The sequence below is a fragment of the Piliocolobus tephrosceles genome, chromosome 9 (genome assembly GCF_002776525.5).
Source record: "Piliocolobus tephrosceles isolate RC106 chromosome 9, ASM277652v3, whole genome shotgun sequence".
NCBI lineage: Eukaryota > Metazoa > Chordata > Mammalia > Primates > Cercopithecidae > Piliocolobus > Piliocolobus tephrosceles.
The window spans coordinates 332,077-351,362 of record NC_045442.1 but is presented as its reverse complement, the minus strand read 5'-3'; the positions used below and the strand labels follow the sequence as shown (position 1 = coordinate 351,362).

The 19,286-nt window shown below is 40.9% G+C and overlaps 1 long non-coding RNA gene and 1 pseudogene across 4 annotated transcripts in view; both read left to right on the top strand.

The window, feature by feature from the left end:
* Positions 1–11,785, top strand: part of LOC111522044 — a 29,290-nt gene extending 17,505 nt beyond the window's left edge. The window contains exons 2-4 of one of the 2 annotated variants that reach the window (XR_002725138.2): positions 8,220–8,270; positions 10,105–10,315; positions 11,018–11,785. This is a non-coding gene — a long non-coding RNA (uncharacterized LOC111522044). The remainder of the gene's footprint in view (positions 1–8,219; positions 8,271–10,104; positions 10,316–11,017) is intronic. The other variant, XR_002725137.2, reaches the window with a different exon arrangement.
* A 1,184-nt stretch (positions 11,786–12,969) lies between these two features.
* On the top strand, positions 12,970–18,794 carry LOC111522064 (annotated as a pseudogene). Of its 2 annotated transcripts, none has more exons than XR_004229117.1 (2): positions 12,970–13,153; positions 18,015–18,794. The product of XR_004229117.1 is annotated as a 60S ribosomal protein L23a pseudogene, transcript variant X1 (transcript). The 2 variants fall into 2 exon arrangements; XR_004229118.1 differs by lacking the exon at positions 12,970–13,153 and adding an exon at positions 16,072–16,197.
* The last annotated feature ends 492 nt before the right edge of the window (positions 18,795–19,286 follow it).

The following is a 19,286-nucleotide window of genomic DNA, read 5'->3' as shown; positions in this document are numbered from 1 at the left end:
CCTGCTATAAATCTGCTGTTGTTTTCCTATTAAGATAAAACCACTGTTTAGATCCAGCAAGTTCTTTTTGTAAGCCAGTGAATTTGTATTTATTTCATGGCTAATAGTTTTGAAGTAAAAGCTACAGGGTCTTTGTATATGTGTGTGTGTGTGAGTGTGTTTTTTTTAAAAGTCCTTTCTATAATGTTATGTTTAATTGGCAATTAAATCCATTTTAATGTCCCTCTAGCACACCAAACTTTGTTCTCCACACCTTATAATGTAAATTTCACTATTTTAATTTCACCTGAGTTGTTTCCTTTAACATGTAAATTTAAGGCTATTTAGCTTTTCAGGGTTGTGAAACAGGCTATCAAGTATCTGAAAGTCTAAGGGAAAAACATGTTTTTATGAATCTATAAGATGTCCTTCTATTGGCATACTTAATATATCGATGTATTTATGTGTTGTGTACACAATGTTTCACTACTAAAAGTATATTTAAAAAAAGCTCTAATTGGCATTAAAAAATAAAATAAGACTGGGCATGGTGTCTCACACCTATAATCCCAGCTGGAAACATGGGCCTCACCTGTGGCACCTCCTTTCCCCTTCCTGCCCTCACCATCGCCTTCGGCATGAGCTCTCAGGTTCCCCGCTCACTAGGCCTCCTTGCTCCATCTCAGTAGTGCACATTTACTTAGAACCCACTTAATGACATAAGTCACATCATTCCCTTCACCTGTTTAAAAGCCTTCAATGGGTTCCGAGGGTGCTGAGGGTAAAATTTGGAATCCCTAGAGAGACCTCCGTGACCCTGCCTGGGCTGGACCTTGCCTACCTGTCCTGTGTATCCTGTGGCCTCCTTGCACTCGGCGCCCAGCTCCACTCCTTAACGTGCCCTGTGGCTCAGGTCATCTCTGGCCTCTTCTCTTCCTGGCTGCTCACCTTCATCATTGTTCTTGGCTTCCACAACATTAAGTGGAAACCCATTCTTACAGGCACTCAGGCCAAAAGCCGAGAAATCATTCTTGATTCTTTCTGTCTCATACCAGATCCAAGCCATCAGCAAATCCTCTCAGCTTTACCTTTAAATACATCACAGCTGAATCACTCATCTCTGGTCCCTTGACCAATCCAGCACCACTTCTTGCCTCTGCTGCTGTGGCTGTAGCCTCAGACAGATGCCTGTCCCTCCACCCATGCCCAGGCCACACAGTGGCCAGCGGGACTCTGGAGAAGATGGGCCTCATCCTCCTCAGCACTTACAGGTCCCCAACCACTGCACAGGTGGCTGCAGGCTCCGTGGGACCTGTCTCCTGCCTCTCCTCCTCCCCTGCCTGAACACAGCCCCTGCCAGCAGCACCTCCCTGCCCTCTGCCCTTCAGAGTTCTCATGAGCATGCCCTGTACCTCGCTATCCTCTTTTTGGGTGGAGTGGTCTGTCTCCCACACTTGAATGTGGGTTCAAAGACGGCAAGGTTCTGGCTGTTCCCTGGTTTGTTCCCAGTCAGAAATACTGTGTGGCACCGAGTAGGTGCTCAGAAATCTTTGTTGAATGCTTAATAAGTGATTTGTTCAACTTCAGATAACAGAACCAAATTATGAGAAAACAAGATGGGAAAGACGACTCCAGCATAGAAAAAGAGCCCCATGTGCTGGGCCTTCTCCAGTCACCCACCTGCCCCTCTGTGGCCCCAGATATTTGCAGCCCTAGATTGTGGCTTAGTTCACTCAGCACAAAGCCCATGGTGGTGGGTAGGATGGAACAATCAGCCTCCAGGAGAGGCAAGAGGGAGTGGTTTACACCTCTGACGTCCACCCGTGAACCATGAAAAAGAGGGCTCTCGCTTCTCCCCCCAGCTGGCTGAGAAGCACGGGCCTGTGTCCTCACTGCATCTGGGCTCCAGTGTGTGGTCATGCTCCTTGGGTACCAACCCTTGAAGGATGCCCTCTGTGGCCAGGCCATCGACTTTGGAGGCAGAGGGAGATTCCCAATCTTAGCTGACATCCTCAAAGGATACAGTTTGTCTCCAGCCTCAGCACTCCTCAGCTGGGCCTCAGATTTTTCAGTTTTCTGTTGCAAACAGCCCTTCCTGTGTGGCTGGAGCATGTGGTGCTAGGCACCAACTCCAGACTCTGAGTCATCACTACCCTGGCATAGCCCAGCCAACCGGCACTGTGCCTCTGTTCACTCAGATCCACTAGCTTTCTCTCTTGTGCCCTTCCATTCGTTTTTGCTGAACATGCCAATTTGCCTGGCTTTTTGAGGGCCAAAGAGGCCAGCTGCAAGGGTGCAGTGTATAGTTGTGATGTAGGTAGAAGAATGTGAGGGGGTGTCACTCCGACAGGCTCCATCTTACCCTTGCTTATTTACACTTGTGGTTTGTGCAAGTTACTTGCACTTTCTGAAGTCTCATCTTCATCTTTAAAGAAAGATGAACGTGTCCACTCTCCACAGAGTTGTGCTAAGTGAATGGTAGATACTCTATTGGTTTGGTTGTGGATGAAATCTGTTGGATTGATTTGACAACTTCAGGTAGCCTCGTTAGCCCCTGCACTGGACAAGGAAAGAAAGGAGTGGACACTCAGATATGCTCTCTCAGTGCCCGCCCCCCCCCCCCCCCCCATACTGCCTTGCAGATTTTTACTTGAAGCGCAATCTTAGTGATACTATTGGGGAAAGCATGGATATGTTCTGAGTGCTCTCATGCATCTTCCCTCACGCCCAGCTGCTAGGTGGGTGAGCACAGGATTCAAAACCAACTTCACTGCTGCTAAATTTTGCAGTGTCCGAAGGGCTGGTGGGCAATATGTGCCCATGTTGCTGTCTTATAGGGAACCATGGTTTTTATTCCCCGAGGATGCTCTTAGAACATTCTCTTAGGTGTTCTGACATTTCATCAGTATGTGTCCAAGGTGTGATTGACATTTGGCATTTGCTTTAAATCTGACAACTCCTGTCTCTTTAACTTGAAGAAATTTTCTCCTATTATACTGTGACTTTTTTCCCAAATTGTCTCTATTCTCTGCTTTTAGAATTACTATAGGGAGGATATTCAAGCCATGCTCTTTGTTTTCTGCCTTTAACTCTCAGTCATGCATAAACACCTTCGTGTGCTCCCTCTCTCTCCCACTCTTTTACTCTCTCAGTTTCTCCCATGTCACCCCCTCTTTACTTCTCTATTAGGGGAGATGTCCTTCACTTTGTCTTTCAGATCACCAGCTTAGTGTTAAGCCTTGTTGCCTCTGTTCCATTTTACTCACCAGTCAGCTTTCATAAACCTTTTCTGAAGTATAAAAGGTAGTCAGAAAAGTGCAGAAGCCATAAGTGTACAACTCAATGGATGATCACTAAGTGAACACACGCGTGTAACCACTACTTAAATCAAGGAACAGAAGTCTCCTCTCACCCTCTTCATAGGTGCCAAATATTCTGACATCTAACACCACAGTTTAATTTTCCCTGGGTTAGAACTGTACTTAAAGAGAATTAAACAGCGGGCACTCCTTAGGATCTGGCCTCAGTGCAAAAGTGTGTCTGTGAGATTCATCCATGTTGTACATTGATGTGATACATTCGTTTTCATTACTGTATAATATTCTACTCAATGGACGTTATTTCTCTGTTTGACTGTTGATTGGTATTTGGATTGTTTTCAGTTTAGTTATGACCAGTAATGCTGCTGGGAATGCATTTAAACACATGTCCTCCTGTTGGGCCGTGTCTGCTAAGGCAGAAGACACAAATATCCTTGGGCCAGTAATGTTATCCCCAGGTCTATCTCTGACACAAATGAATAAATAAGCTCCCATGAAATACTGGAATCATTTTCCTTCTACCTAAAATATATCCTTTAAGAGCATATATTTTGTGCTCTTTTTCTGGTGACAAATTTAATGATATTCTTGCCTCCAAAAGCCGTAAGTTCACTGTAATTTCTAAATAAATTTTTCAGTAATATAGAATCCTAGATTAGTGATTATTTTCTATCAGGCATGTGAAGATATTTCCTTTTTCTGAGTTCTGGTTTCTATTGTTTCTGTCGCAAAATCATAGTAAATCCTATTGCTGTCCTCTTGAAGGTGATTTGTATATTTCCTTCCCTGGATGCTTTTATCTCTTTATTTTTTTATTCTCATTAGTTTTCACATGAGTTGCCTAAATTTGGTTTTATTTGTATTTATCTAGTTGCTTCATTAAAGAAAATAAGTGTTGATTTGCAAAAGTTCAGTCATTATCCTGTCCAGTATTGTTTCTGCCATATTTCCTCTCTCCTCTCCTTCTGGAACTTCAACTACACATGTCCGGTCTTTTCACTCTATCCCAAATGTTTCTTATGTTCTTTTGGAGTTTTGACTTTTATTGTTTGGCCTGGGTATTTTTGTCTTATCTTTCAATTCACTAATTCTGTCTTCAGCTCTGTACAATTCATGGAATTTTAAATTTCATTATTCTGTGTTTTAGTTTGAGATGTTTTGAACATAGTAATCATTGTTATTTTAAAGTCCGTGTCTGATGTCACCACTGCATCGATTCTCAATGAGTCTGTTTTTGTAATCCATGTGTTCTTGGTTAGGGCCATGTAATACTATCTCTTTGAAGGTCTGCTAGTTTTTTTGTTAGGTTCTGGATACCTTATCTGAAAAAAATTACAGATATAATTTGAGGCTGTAATAATGTTACCTTCTTACAGAGAGGATTTGCTTTTCCCTAAGGCAGGCTTAGGCATCAGCACCCCAGGACCACTCAAGCTCTTCAGATCTTCCTCCTTGAACACCTCTGATTCCTGGTTTTGTTCCCCCAGACCTCTGAAATTGCTGATAGCTCTGCTGAGATTTTCTGTCTCATCTGTGCTTTTGTTGTTGTTGTTGTTTTTTTTTGTTTGTTTGTTTTACAAGTATAATAGTTTATTACATAACTTACAGGTACAAAGTGCAAATGACTTGACGCCTCTCTTTCCCCAATCCCTTGAAGTCTCTGGATCTCAAATTTTCTTTAGGAAAGCAAATGGTTAAAAGCAGACAGTAACTGAATTACAAATAACGACAAGATTTCAAACATGCATATTATCTTGATAACAAAATGTACAGTAAAACCAAAATTTCATTACTCCACAGTTTACCTTTCCACTTAAAACTTGTATAACACTTGAGACTGAGAGATTTGGTTTCAGGCATCAACCAGATTTAATTGCTTTTGGCAGGTAAGTAGAGGCTCCGGCAGAGTTACCAACTATTCTGGTCAACAAAAGTAAAGACAAGTGGATAATTCTTTTTAGTGGAGCTTTAAAAACCTGTGAGAAGCTCACATTGACTTTTTGGCCTCCAGTCCACAAAATAATACTTCATTTGATAAGCTAAAGTAGGGAGCAATTTTATGGATTAACTCTATCAAAGTGAAGCACATGAAAAATGGGCCAGAATATATTAATCAGGATATAAAAAGTTTTCACAGAGGTTTTCAGGGATGTTCGTTTGTTGACAATGACCGATATGTAATAATGTTATTTGTTAATAAATTCACACAACACTTTTTGAATCACCAAATGCTTCATGGAAAGTGTCCTTACAACTCCTCATTCCCTTGGTATCCTTTCAATGCTTTCACACAGGTTCTTACAGCCATTGCATGCAGCGTTTCCACCTTATCTTAGCAGAAGAGTTACTCTGAATCACCTAGTCCATCATTGCCAGAAATAGAAATAAGGTCGTGCCCTAAAGAGGTACTGGGAATGGGAAGTTTCTGAATGAGGGTAACATCGGGAAGAATTTGTCTATTGAAGAAAAACATTATGTGCAGTTGCTTAAAGTTTTGTGGAAACAATCTGATGCTCAGGTTAGTTCTCACACATGAACGAAGATGCTGCAGAGGTTATTACACATAACCCATGGTTTCCACAGACAGGCACTCTCGATGTGGAAAATTGGGACACAGCAGGAGAAGGATTAAAACGGCTCAAAAGATCTCAAAATTGATCCTTTTGTTTTCTCCACTTGAAGTTTAGTTTATACTGTCCTTCTTCCATTATCTCCTCCTTATTCTGCTGGACAGCAGGAGTCATGTTCTGAGTCTAAAAATCTGAGAGAATCTGTTGTCCCACCCACAGCAGCAATTGAAAATAAAAAAACAGGAAAGGGAGGATAAAAATTGGCCTATACCACCCCCTCCAGTTGCAGAAATATCTGTTCTGCCTCCTTTGTTAGCAGAAATAGAGACCCCAATACAGAGAATGTTACACTTTGCTGCCATAGCTGGAGAGCCCTTAGGACCCTGCGCTTTTCCTATCTCTGTAAGGCCTGATCCAAACAATCCACAGCAGTTTATTTATGAACACACCACATTAGAGTTTAAGCTGTTGAAGGAATTAAAAGCTAGTGTAGTTAATGATGGAATACAGAGCCCATTCACTTTAGGATTGCTAGAATCTATATTTGGTGCTATGTGCCTTCTACCCTTTGATGTAAAACATTTGGCTCACACTTGTTTGTCTGCTAGTGCATATCTGACATGGAATTTAAATTGGCAAGAACTGTGTGCAGACCAGGCTAGACAGAATCATGCTGCTGGACACAGAAACATTACAGAGGATATGCCGTTAGGTAATGGCCCTTATTCAGACCTGGAACATCAAAAGACACTCCCAGATGCTGCTTATCAACAGTGTGCACAGGTCGCTAAATGTACCTGGGCCACAATTCCTGAAGAGGGAGTCCCAGTACAAGCCTTTTTACATATCATGCAAGGGTCACAGGAGCCCTAAGTGTAATTTCTTGCAAGATTACAAGAGGCAGTGAAGCATCAGATCCCTCATACTGCAGCTGCAGAAATGCTAACCTTTATGAGAACCTTTATGAGAAATGCAGAAATGCTAACCTTTATGAGAATGCAAACATAGATTGTAAACATGCACTGGCACCTGTGAGATGTACAAAAAACTTGGGAAATTTTATCAAAGCTTGTCAGGATGTGGGAACTGAGCTTCATCACTCTACAATGTTGGCTCAAGAAAAGGAATAATAGATAATTTTTATCCATCAAAGTTTTGAAATTTGATAAAGTTCACTCTTTTATCCTTCTTGGATTACTCATCACAAGCCTATTCCAGGTGCCAGACTTATTTCACTGATGGCTCTTCCAAAGGCCGAGCAGCTGTTTATGGACCTAAGCATACTCAAACAATAAAAACCCCTGAAGTTTTAGCTCAATGCTCAGAATTAATGGCACTTACTCAGATTTTACAGCTCACCACTTCAACTCCTGTTAATATTATCTGTGATTCAGCCTATGTTGTAAATGTAGCCAGTCACACTGAGAGAGCCACTATTAAAAGCACCCTAAAACCAGAGTCGTTTAGTTTGCTTCTAAGACTTCAGCAAGCTGTTTGCTCTCATGCTGCTCCTTTTCATATTTTTCATTTTCACTCTCACACACAACTTCCTGGACCACTATCTCTAAGTAATGATGGAGCAGATGAACTGATTGGTTCTGTATTTCAACAAGCTCAAGCTTCTCATGCATCACTGCATCAAAACACTACTGCCCTTACTCGTCTGTTTCATCTCTCTTGCAGCCAGGCTCGAGCTATTGTGCAAGACTGTCCCACTTGTCAGCATGTCCCTGGTGTTATACCTGTAGAAGGATGTAACCCATGAGGCTTAGCTCTGAATGAAATCGGGCAAATGGATGTTACACACATAGCAGCCTTTGTAAGCTTAGCCATGTTCATGTGACTATAGACACTTAATCTCATAAGCTACATGCCACGTGTCAAACAGGGGAAACAGCTGCCCATGTCCAGTGACATTGTCTGCCGTCATTCACCCATGTGGGGGTCCCCAAACAAATAAAAACTGACAGTGGACCTGCTTATGTTAGTCATGATTTTCAAAATTTTTTACAGTTATGGCCAATCACTCACAAAATAGGAATTCCTTACACTCCCTGAGGACAAGGCCTCATAGAGTGGGCACATCACACATTACAACATACGTTGAAAAAACAAAGGGGGAGTAGGAGACCAGCTACCACCTCAAACAAAATTGTGTTTAGCCTTATTTACTTTAAAATTTTTGACTCCTGGTATAGATAATAAGACTCTGGCAGAATGACATTGGCAAATGTTACAGGAAAAGAGGAAAGTTTACCCAAAGATATTATGGAAATCTCCAAAAGAAGGACAATGGAAAGGCCCAGTGGATTTACTGATGTGGGGACAAGAGTGTGCTTGTGTTTTGCAGATTAAGAAACCCACACAGGAAGCTGAGAAACTGCTGGAGTGTCAGAGTCAGGTAAAAACCCCATGTTTATGGCCATGCTAGCGGTAATATCCTGTGCAGTATGTTTTCCCTGTGTAGAGGCAAAAACATATTGGGCATATGTCCCTAATCCCCCGGTAGTATGACCGAGACTGTGGACCAACACTCCTCCTAAGATATATCATGATCAAGGAGCATGGGCACCAGGACCCCTAACCCCCGACACAGAGCAATTAGACTCTCCGAAAAATGGTATCAATTATACTGCTCCATTGGAGGGACTTCCTTTATGTGTCACCCAGGATACATCGCTCAACTGCAGTTGCCTTGCAATTCAATCCCAGGCATGGTTGAGTTACCAGGGAAAATATATGTACCTATTGGGCCTTAGCTCTATTAATATTAGTGGTGTAGTTACTAATCACTCCCGGCCACATCGCCCAAATTGTGTTAATCGTACAGAGTGGCCTCCCTTTGATAATCCTAACCCCCTTCCTTGGACCAATGTCTTGGCTCCATAACTAGACAACAGTCCGTGTTAACGGGAGACATTATTGACTGGGGTCCCTGTGGTCTTTTGGTTGGGAGAGGTGAGCATCAGACCTCATGGCATGAACTTTGCTGGCACTGGTGGCAAAACTTTAATATGTCTTTGCTATATCACACTGGGATTCATTCCCAATCTGCCATGCAAATTGCTTGGCACGGCACTGGCTTTAGCCCACCTTTGCCTCAATGGCATTATCAAGGAAAGAGAGATCCAATTCAGGAGTTGATATGGAAAGCAGCACTCCCATTTGTTAATGGCAGCATTTGAGTCAGAACACTATTCAATAATAGTAACAGTGCTAAACGCAGTTTTAAAGTTACTCTGGTAAACAAATATTACCACTCAATTTACAATTTGTGCTTTTAATCCTTACATTTCTCTAGCAGCAAAAGAGGACCAACTCCAGATCGACGATGCCCAATTGACTTGTGCTTCCTGTCAACTGTATCGTTGCGTTATATATAGCACAATACAAACATACAGCATATCCATCCTAATAATTCTGGGTTGCATTCCTGGATTATGGATTTCTGTAAATTTGTCCGAGCCTTGGGTGGGCACCCCTGCTTTACATCTTACAAAACTCCTTTTTGACTCAACTTACTCATCATGCTCATAGAGCCTTAGGCATGATAATTTTTGCTATACTCTCCCTTAGTTACATTAATAACCCTACTCTGGTGTCCTCAATAACAATGCACAGCTCCATTCAAACAGCTCAATATGCAAAAAATTGGACACACACAGCTGGCCAGGTATGCATGCTTCAAAATAAAATGAACACCGAGATACAAATGGAGGTTGCAGTGTTAAAGACTGCTTTTCTGTGGCTGTGGAATCTGTTGTCAAAAGTCCTCTGCTGAGTTCTGCACTCAAAGCGCAACTTCACACAGGGAGGGAGAAACCTATGTTGGAGTGCCAGACGTAGGGTCCAGCCCTACAGGGCTTGGCGGATGTTCTCCCCATATGCGGAGATTAGAGATCGTAAGAAATAATGACGCAAGACAAAGAGATAAGGAGAAAACAGCTGGGCCCGAGGGACCACTACCACCAAGACGCAGAGACCGGTAGTGGCCCTGAATGGCTGGGCGCGCTGATACTTAGTGCATACAAGACAAGGGGGCAGGGTAAGGAGGATGAGTCATCCAAGTGACAAGGTCAGGCAAGTAACGTGATCACAGGACAGGGGGCCCTTCCCTCTTAGGTAGCCTAAGCAGAGAGGGAAGGCAGCATATGTCAGCGTTTTCTTCTATACACTAATAAGAAAGATCAAAGACTTTAAGACTTTCACTATTTCTTCTACCTCTGTCTTCTAAGAACTTCCAAGAGGAACCAGGAGTACGGGAGGAACATGAAAGTGGACAAGGAGCGTGACCGTTGAAGCACAGCACCACAGGGAGGGGTTTAGGACTCCGGATAACTGTGGGCCTGGATAATATCCAGCCTCCCACAAGCAGCTGGTGGAGCAGACTGTTCCCTGACTCTTCCAAGGAAAGGAGACTACCTTTCGCGGTCTGCTAAGTAACAGGTGCCTTCCCAGACACTGGTGTTACCGCTTAACCAAGGAGCCCTCAAGCGGCCCTTATGCAGGCATGACAGAAGGCTCACCTCTTGCCTTCTAGGTCACTTCTCACAATATCTCTTCAGCACCTGACCCTATACCCGCCGGTTATTCCTTGGTTATGTTAGTAATACAACAAAGAATAATATTCAAAGCTAATGATTAATAATGTTTATAGTAGTGATTGATAATGTCCATGATCATCTCTATATCTAATTTGTATTATAACTATTCTTATTCTCACTGTTTCCTTTATTGTACTGAAACAGTTTATGCCTTCAGTCTCTTGCCTCAGCATCTGGATAATCCTCCACCCACAGCTGAGAGAACAAGTACAAAGCTTGCAGTTGCAGCAGCAATTGCACTGTCATTTGAACCATATTCATATTTGTGTAACTAATTTGGAATACAACCAAAGTGAATATCCATGGAGCCTTGTAAAGGCCCGTTTACAAGGAGTTGTCACAGCTAATGTTACTTTTGATATTAATGATTTACAAACTAAAATCCTTAAGCAGACTTAAGCATTTCAGCCCTCTTTAAAAGCTTGAGCAGAATACCAACAAAGTTTAGAGAGCTTTAAACCTTGGATCTACTTCAAACAGCACTTCAATGTCTTTCTTGTAATTATTGGACTAATGTTATTATGTTTTTGTTTTTTGTTCATAGTCTACAAAATCAACTGGACCAGCAAATGGCAATTGACAGCTGCACAACCTGCAATTACCTTTATCCAATTAATGCACAAACAAAAAGGAGGAGATGTTAGACGCCAAAAAGAATGAGGGTTGTGACCAACTCAGTATACCACTGGAGGCTATGTGAGCAAACAGAAAACTGTTCTCATGAAAGCAGGGTGTTGGAAAACTGACAAACTGCGTCTGCTGCCAGAAGGATTGCTGAGGGCAGTCGTGCCCCCAGCACAGTGTTCCTTGTGATTGTCTATAGGAACGTCTGAAGCCTGTTGTGCCAAGAAAGCAATTATGTGCATCTGTGATAAATCAAATAGCTGACCAACCGTTACCTCTCCCTCCCTGTTCTTTCTAGCTAATAAGTATGGAGGGTTATAGAAGCTCAAGGCTGCCCTTGCTCACTAGAAGCAAGGAGCCCCGGACCCCTTCTTCAAATATGCTATTTTCTCTTTGTCTTTATTCCTGCATTCATCCCCCTTTGTTCAGTCCAACAGGGTCTGCGCCAAAGAAAAGAAACACACAAATTTGTTCATTATTACCAAATTTTGAAGGGTCTGTTGGAAAGCCCTGTATAATCTGTTACATAGCAAGTGACACTAAATAACCTCAAATATTTTTATCGTGATGAAGGTGACATGAAGTGGTCCTAATGATTTTTTTTGCTGGAGACGGAGTCTCGCTCTGTCGCCCAAGCTGGAGTGCAGTGGCGCGATCTCCACTCACTGCAAGCTCCGCCTCCCGGGTTCACGCCATTCTCTTGCCTCAGCCTCCCATGTAGCTGGGACTACAGGCCCCCGCCACCGGGCCCGGCTAACTTTTTTGTATTTTTAGTAGAGACGGGGTTTCACAGTGTGAGCCAGGATGGTCTCGATTCTCTGACCTCACGATCCGCCCGTCTCAGCCTCCCAAAGTGCTGGGATTACAGGCGTGAGCCACCGCACCCAGCGGCCCTAATGATTTTTAAACAATGCCTAAGGTGCAAGAGGAAGAGAGTGCTTCTGAATCTCAGAACGTGGGGTGGGTGTTGCACACACTGGCTATGACTTGGAACCAGCCTGTGCACTCTTTCAGCTCAGCTTCCCTCTTGTTATCAGGATGCAGGGTGGGTGCACCACACACCAGCTGTGACTCTGGACCGGCACCAGCTGTGACTCAGGACCAGGCACCAGCTATAACCCGCCTGTGCACTCTCAAAGCCACACAAAGTGGAAACTGAGTGCTGTCTGTAGCACTTCTGTGGATGTCTGGAGCCTTTTGATGGAACTAAAGTAGTTGTTTTCTCTTCACAACTTTAAGAAAATCTACACTGCCCTGGCTTACTAAGTTTGGTTTACCAAAAAGCAGTGCGTAGTCATAGTAAAGCAGTCCTGGGTCTGAGTGCTGGCTCCACGATGTGATAGTCTCCACCAGGTTACTCAATGTCTCCAAATTGCAGCTTCATTCTCTTAAAAAAAAGAATATAAATACCTATCCTAGAGGGTTGTAGAGAGAATTTAATACTGTCATATGTACAAGTTCCTAGCAAACTGGCTGGTACAAGAGGCACTCAAGCATATTTTCCCTCACCTTCTCATACATGCTCAGAATAATGGTTAATGGTAACATATTGGATCATCTTCTGAAGTGAGAATTCTCCACATCCTCAGTTTGGAAGGAACTGTGTGGGAGTGAACAGTGGCAATACCTGCCCTCAGAGTTCTTATTAAACATCATGGAGAAGATTCTGGCATTAGAGTGAATGAGCAGTCTCAGCACTTTTAGTCATTCCATTCCCCTTCCTACAGCTTCAAAACACAGCACAACTGAGGGAAGAAAATGCTGCCATTTGTAGGACGAGGCAAGTTTCTACAACCTTTTAGCCCTGTTTAGGACAACATTTCAGGGACTCTGTATGACACATGAGTGACACCATTTTGTCATTGCAGGTAAAGTTCCTGAGGAAACGGACAGAGTGGTGGGCTGTGACCAGAGCCCCCAGATGAGCCACAGGCCCAGGTGCCCTACATGAATGCTGTGGTGCATGAGGTTCAGCGGAGACACATTAATAAGTTTCCTGTCATTCTGCCTCGTGCTGTGATCCGAGACACCAAGTTCAGACAATTGTATTCTTAAGGTCAGTCATATCCTCCTTTTATTATTTTTGTTACAACATTTAAATGTCGGCTTTGTATGTTTTAATGTAACAAAATTTCTATTGGCCCTATTGGCCATCTCTCTATAAATGCAAATTTCACAAAGACATAGTCTTCTGAGGAGGCAAGTTATGATCACCATTCTACAAATGTGTATGTGCTACGAAAGAGTCAGAGGGAAAATATGTTGTTACAGTTTTCATTGTAGTTTTTAAAAATAATTTCTATTATGCTTTTCTCTTTAACCAGTGGTTAAATAAATCTCTACTAGGAATACATTGAGGTGGAAGTAAAGGAAAAATAATAGGAATATTCGAAAAAAGAAAGTTGAAAGTAAAGTTTAATAAGGGAACGGTTGAATTCAAAATATTAGAAAAAATAAGAGTGCAAAGTCCAAGAAAAGCATAAGTGAGGTCATAATACAAAAAGCAGAGAGTAATGATAAAAAAAGTAAAGAATAGGCAGATGTTGGGGTAAAAAACTAATAAAGTAACAAATGTATGAGAAAGAATGGATCAAATATTTAAAAAGCAGAAATCTTACAGAAATCAGAATATATTTAAAGTTTAACAATAGTAAGATATATAAAAGAAGATTATACAGACAGCAAGAAGAGAATAGGAAAGAAAATTCCTTCCCCTTTTTTGATTTAGAAACAATATGATATTTAGTGATAAAAAGAAATTATGGACCTAAATTGATATGTTACAAAGAACATACAGATTTGAGGCTGGGCACAGTGGCTCATGCCTGTAATCCCAGCACTCTGGGAGGCCAAGGCTGGCGGATCACTTGAGGTCAGGAGTTCTAGACCAGCCTGGCCAATATGAGGAAACCCCATCTCTACTAAAAATACAAAAATTTGCTGGGCATGGTGGCAGGTGCCTGTAATCCCAGCTACTTGGGAGGCTGAGGCAGGGGAATGGCTCGAACCTGGGAGGTGGAGGTTGCAGTGAGCCAAATCATACCACTGCACTCCAGCTTGGGTGACAGAGCAAGACTCTGTCTAAAAATAAGTAAATAAGTAAACACAAATTTGATAACCAGCAACAGTTAAATAGAAAATGTAATTTAAAGGCCACCCACAAAAATAAAGGGAAAGCCCTAGGAATTAATCTAGCAAAAGCTGTGCAAAATTGATGGAGAAAATTAAACTATTGAAGAACATAAAAGATGGCCTAAATGGGTGGAGAGATTTAATATAATGTTATAAGGCAAGAATCAACACCAAGATGACAATTCTTCCAAAGTTAATTTATAAATACTTTGCAATTCAAATGAGACGTTCTTCTGTCTTATCAGTGTAACTTAGGGAGATTCTTAAATTTACATATAGGAGAAAAGGACCAATAAAAATGATGCTTCTGCCTGGGGCATCCCTGTTCCTCCTATTTCTAGGGATCTGTGAGTATGAACATATTTCCATGGGACAGTCACTTCCATGTCTGCAGGTCTTAACATCCCTGATTAAAACAAATTCTGAGTACATTTTAAAACATAAGACTTCCAATGGAATTTTTAAAACCTTTATATGGAGAATTTTAAACATATATGTAAATAAACAATGAATATAACAAACCCCTATATATCTATAACCCTTCAGAACAACCAGAAACACATGGGCGATTCTGTTCCGTCTATGTTCCCAAATAAAATTCATACATTGTGATTAGCTGATGTGTTTTTAAGTCTACATAATTTATACATTTCCCCTGTATCTCCTGTATATCATTTTCTTGTAATTTATTTGTTGAAGAAGCTGCGTTGATTTTCCTGATTCATCTTCGGTGTTTAAAATAGAATTTCACAAAAAGAAAAAAAAAAAAGCAGACGGAAAGAATAAAAATGTCAGAAAAGAAATCAGTGGGATTTAAATGGTACAGCTGCTTTGGAAAACAGTCTGGCAGTTCCTCAAAAAGTAAGACATAGAATTACTCTTTGATCCATCAATTCTATTCAAGTCTTCATACTGAAGAGAATTAAAAACATATGTCCACACAAAAACTTGTGCAGCAGCATTATCCATAATAGTCAAAAGTAGAAACAACCCAAACATCCACCAACTGATGAGCGGATAAATAACATGAAGTATTTCCACACAATGGAATATTACTCAGCCTCAAAACGGAATGATTGCCAGAGGTTAGAGGAGGGAAAAATGGAAAATGCAGTGTTTCTTTCTTGGGTGCTGAAAATATGTTAGAATTAAATAGTGGTGAAGTCTGTGCTACTTCCAGAAAGTGCTCTTGTTAACTACCTACTCCTGCAGGAATTAATCCATTCCTGTGAGAGCAAAACTCACTCATCCCCATGGAGGACATTAATCTATTGATGAGGGATCCATCCCCATGACCCAAACACCTTCCACTAGGCCGCACCGCCCCACACTACCACTTTGGGGGTCAAATTTCAACACGAGTTTTTGCAGGGACAAACCACATCCAAACCATAGTAATTTGTAGCATAGTTAAATTATTTTTCACATGATGTATTCTGTCCTGGGATACTCCACATCCTGAGTAATTTTATTTAATTTGAATAGAGTTTGATTTACCCATTTGGTTGTAAAATTCTGCATATTTTGACCAACACATTGTGGTAGGTATCCCACTATTAAAGTATCATATGGAATGCTTTAAACCCCCACTCCATGGAGCCAATGGTTTCCCATCTGTGTAGTTTGCCTTCTGCAGTGTCTCATTAAATGAGGTCACACTGTGTATTCTCCTCAGACTGTCTTCTTCCACTTAGCAATGTGCATACAAGATTCACTCATGTCTTTGTGTGAGTTGATAGCTTGTTCCTTTCTACGGCTAAATAGTATTCCATTGCATGAATGTACCACAGTTTGGTTATGCATTTTGTGGAGCAAAACCTTCCTCTTCTAACTTTGTTCCAGGGTTGGAGACCTTCAAATTAACTGACAATAGATACATTAGTAGGAGAGACAATACTTGGCTTCTTATTCCACAAGTATCATTGTGGGACAAAATTCATCAGATGGCAGTATCCAGTTTACAAAGAGGTAAAAATAGCCCAAAAACAAGAAACAAGACTAGAATCTGATAACCCACAATAGCTATAGCTTTCCTTAAAAAAAATTTTTTTTTGAGATAGGGTCTGGCTCTGTCGCCCAGGCTGGAGTGCAAAGGTGCAACAATCTCAGCTCACTGTAACTTCTACCTCCTTGGTGCAAGTGATCCTCTCTCCTCAGCCTCCTGATTAGCTAGGACTACAGGCACATATCATCGTGCCCATCTAATTTTTTATATTTTTGGTAGAGACGGGGTTTCAACATGTTGCCCAGGCTGATCTTGAACTTCTGTTTACAAAAGTATAATCTACTAAATTGTTGTAAGTTACAGTTAGATTAAGAGAAAGAGATTTCTTAAATCCAGAAACTAGAACATGAAAGAACCAGCAATGCTCTAAAAAGCTATAAAATTATAATCAATTTTCATCAGTTCATTCAGTTTCATGTGATCAATTCCAGTCTTGCTGGATCTTGGATTAGCAGTCTCATGACCCCATCAATTTCTCCACCAGGCTTCTGGAGATCTTCACTGAGTCAAGTGTATGGTCTTAAAGTTATTTAAGCAATATCATCAGAAGTCTTTAACCAGAGTACCTGTCATACTCTTTTCCATGAGTCTCAGAGGGAGTCCTGTATTGGAGATGAACATTCTGACCTGTAGCTGATTGCAGGAGCTTTCAGGAAAGCATCGGGGGAAATAATATCTAAATGACAAAGAGTATGATTATACCACAGTTGACAAGGATATTCGATTTTTTCTGTGGCATCCAACATTTATTTAGAAACAGTCTCGCTCTGTCACCCAGGCTTGAGTACAGTGGCATGATCTCGGCTCACTGCAAGCTACACCTCCCAGGTTCATGCCATTCTCCTCCGTCAGCCTCCCGAGTAGCTGTGACTACAGGTGCCCGCCACCACGCCCGGCTAATTTTTTGTATTTTTAGTAGAGATGGCGTTTCACCGTGTCAGCCAGGATGGTCTTGATCTCTTGACCTTGTGATCCACCCACCTCAGCCTCCTAAAGTGCTGGGATTACAGGCGTGAGCCACTGCGCCTGACACAACATTTAAAATAATAATTGGAATTATGACTCATAACTCTATACTGGCACATAGCATGGATAAGGAGGACATTGACAAATTTCCAGGAATTTTATATAATTTCTGAAAACATGACATTTTACCCACACAAATATAACACAGGGAAGGTTAGATATCTCTTTTTATTTGTATCTTTTGTGAGGGTTTCCCTTATAAAAAATACATCCTACTTTACTTGTGAAACATGCCCTACTTTTCTTGCATGCTTTGCATAGAGTTGTTTCTAGTTATTCTATTGCTTCTAGTAGTTTTATTTATACATATTGATTATAATTTTAATACTTAGTAATCTTTTATTTTCCAGAGAAAACTAACAAGTAAACAATTATAAACTGTCATATATTAGCATTCCATAGTAGGTTAGAAAATGTATGAGTATACCATCTCCCAACATCTACAGGGATGTGTTTCCTCATAGTACAATTTCTCATTGTGGTAGACAAAAACATGTTTATTAACGGTCCAAAATATCTTTAGTCTCTCTGTAAAAATAAGAAGCAAAAAGTATATAAACTTGAATTATTTATGTTCAGTAAGTAATGTTTTATTATTGTATCTTATTTATAAATGGTCTAGATATTTAATGCAAATCTTTTACTTAGCTTAACTTTAAGGTTAAAAACTACCAAAAGTATTTTGGAAACTACTATTAAGCAGATTTACAGTAAACAAATTATTTTTGAAATAATGTTTTTCGCTTTTCACAAGATGGCACCGAAAGTGAAGAAGGAAGTTCCTGCCCCTCCTAAAGCCAAAGCCAAAGCTTTAAAGGCCAAGAAGGCAGTGTTGAAAGGTGTCCACAGCAACACACAGAAAAGAAGATCCACATGTCACTCACCTTGAGGTGGCCCAAGACACTGCAACTCCCGAGGCAGGCCAAATATCCCCGGAAGATTACCCCCAGGAGAAACAAGCTTCACCACTATGCTATCATCAAGTTTCCGCTGACCACTGAGTCGGCCATGAAGAAGATAGAAGAAAACAACATGCTTGTGTTAATTGTGGATGTTAAAGCCAACAAGCACAAGATCAAACAGGCTGTGAAGAAGCTCTGGGACATGGATGTGGCCACAGTCAACATCCTGATTCGACCTGATAAAGAGAAGAAGGCATGTGTTCGACTGGCTCCTGATTATGATGCTTTGGATGGTGCAACAAAATTGGGATCATCTAAACCAAGTCCAGCTGGCTAACTGTAAATATATGTGTATCTTTTTGCCATAAAAAAGAAATAATGTTTTTCAAAAGAATGACAACTTAATTAGAATCAAATTTATAAGCTTTAAGATTTTACATTTCTAGTAAGTATAATATTAGCTTATTTGAGTAGAACTCAAGCAGAATAGGAATTTATGTTTGTTTTATATTCAATAGTGGTATCTTTGAAGACATACTTGTTTTATTACACCAAAAATATTATATTAACCTTATTTAACTAAGTTTTATCCAAATCGTGTTAACTTAAAAAACGTTTGATCAGTTCCTATATTTCTAGGAGTTTGGTGAATATTTATTTATAAATGCTTATTTTTTTTCCAACCAAGTTAGAATAGAGCACTTTTAAAGGATTTTATAAATGAATTTTGCAATGCTATCCTGAGTTAAGAAAATATCACATGTACATAACACACATTAATAGACATACAAACACAAATAGAGATTTCATAGCTTTCATCCTGAAATTTCAGCCATGAATCAGGCATAAATATTCTGATGGTTAATTTTAGATATCTACTTGATTGGATTAAGAGACACACATAGCTGGTATAACACAATTTCTGGGCATATGTGTGAGGGTGTTTCCGGAAGACACTGAGATAACCCTGACCCAATGTAGATGGGCACAGTTATGGTTTGGCTGTGTCCCCACTCAGATCTCATCTTGAATTGTAGTTCCTATAATTCCTACATGTCGTGGGAGGGACCCAGTGGGAGGTGATTGAATCATGGTGGTGGTTACCGCCATGCTATTCTCATGAT